The 1,886-nt window shown below is 45.1% G+C and overlaps 1 pseudogene; it reads right to left on the bottom strand.

Moving 5' to 3' along the window:
- Positions 1-495: 495 nt before the first annotated feature.
- Positions 496-1,280, bottom strand: LOC129668875 (60S ribosomal protein L7a-like; annotated as a pseudogene).
- Between the last annotated feature and the right edge of the window lie 606 nt (positions 1,281-1,886).

Below are 1,886 nucleotides of genomic sequence, written 5' to 3'. Positions count from 1 at the left end.
TTAGTACCACAGCCTTGGGCCCAGGAGGATCCAAAAGGTTCCGAAAGCACCTCAGTCCTCAGCACCCTGCACTGCAGTCATCCCAAGGAGGCTACTATTTGCCCTGAGCTGTGTGAGTGGCACTCCTGAAGGAAGGGAGGACCATGAAGGGCTGCTCACCAAAGATCTGCATCATTTTACTGCAATCCCTTCCCAAGATAAGCGGGGAAACTCAAACAGTTCTTGCAAGGAGTGGGGTTGAACAGCTCTCTCTGCAGCTGAGTACTGTGTCTGGAGTGGAGCTAAGGCTGCCTGCACTCCTTCCCTGCTCCAAGTGCTGAAACTCTCCAGAATAAAGCAAGAGATGGACCAGGCTGTGGGTCTCTGAAATACTGATCTTTGATGAGGTAAACTAGGTTCTTAATGTTTTAGAATAAAGATTGAAGACCACTTTTGTGGTTAGCTTTTTTTTTTTTTGTAATTATATTTATGTACAGAAAACTTAGCAATGTACATTTAACCCAGTTTAGTGGCAAGTTCTTCAGCCTTTGCCTTTTCCAGCTTGGCAATGTAAGCTACAGATTTAGGGCCCAGGACATGGCCTCCCCAGTGGTGGCAGATCTCACCTTATCTGTTGTTGTAATTGGTCCTAATAGCTTCCACCAGCTTAGCCAGAGCACCCTTGTCTTCTGAGTTAACCTGTGTGAAGGCAACAGTGGTGCCAGTCTTCCTGTGGGCCAACCACCCCGGCCTGGCCTTTCCCTTGATGATGCAGTAGGGGACGCCCATCGTTCTGCACAGGGCAGGTAGGAAAACCACCAGCTCAATAGGGTCTACTTCATGGGCAATCACAGCCAGCTGAGCCTTCTTGTTCTCCACCAAGGTGGAGACTCTATTGACCCCTGCTCGAAGGACAGGCGGTCTCGTTTTTGGGACATCTCCTTTTTCGGAAGCTTTCTTCTCAGCACGGGCCAGTAGCCTCTCTTCTTCTCCTGCTTTGTCTCTGGCCTGTACCTGTGGGAAAGCTTAAGCATCTGGTTTGCTGTTTGTCTGGTCCAGGCCTGGGTGAACTGGTTAATGGCAGGAGGTACTTTGAGCTGCCTATGGAAGATGACCCTTTGCTGCTGTGGCCTAATGTAACAGGGCCATCTGATGAAGTGTGTGAGATCTCTTTTGGGCTGGATATCCTGCCCAATGCTGAAGTTCTTGGGCTTTTCCTCAAACTAAGGATTGACCACATTTTTGTCCTCCTATTTCTTCACAGTGGTGGGGGCCAAGGCCACCTTTTTCCCCTTGGGCATCTTGCTGGGCTAGATAAGAAAGAAAAGCTTTTGGTTAGCTTTTAGGTCATTTGTTCATTCATTCATTTTAAAACTATAACAAAATATAATAAAATAAAACAAAAGTATCACATCCATCTTGGATACAACAACCCAACAGAAGGAAAAGATTGAAAAAGAAGGCACTAAAACCAGAGACCCACTCGATTGTATGCGCATTCATTTTGTACAAAAAAAAAAAAAAAAAAAAAAAAGCTGGAAGATATATTGACACAAGAACTGAAGGAAAATCACAGGTTCTGAGAACCATTTGTGTTAATTCTGTTTAACAAGGTGTTTAAGAAAGAGATAAAAAAAAAAAAAAAAAAAGACTTGGTATGTGTCTCAGAATCCTGGCCCCTGCCAGGTCACAGCCTGGCACTTTACGAAGGTGAAAACCACTCTGGAGAAACTTGGTTAGTTGTTCATTTTCTCACCTCACATCCTTCCTTTCAAAATAATTAAACCCTAATTAAACTTAAATAACTTCCAAGCAAAACAGATGTAGTAACTGTGGGGACAGAGGGGAGCTATTCTTCAGAGACTGAGGCCCTGCAGAGACCTTCCTTCCCCTGACACTGTGACAAG

Source organism: Psammomys obesus, unplaced genomic scaffold, assembly GCF_907164565.1.
Source record: "Psammomys obesus unplaced genomic scaffold, mPsaObe1.curated_primary_1811, whole genome shotgun sequence".
NCBI classification, from domain to species: domain Eukaryota; kingdom Metazoa; phylum Chordata; class Mammalia; order Rodentia; family Muridae; genus Psammomys; species Psammomys obesus.
Note: the sequence above shows the minus strand (reverse complement) of the source record. Positions and strands in the feature narration are given on the sequence as shown.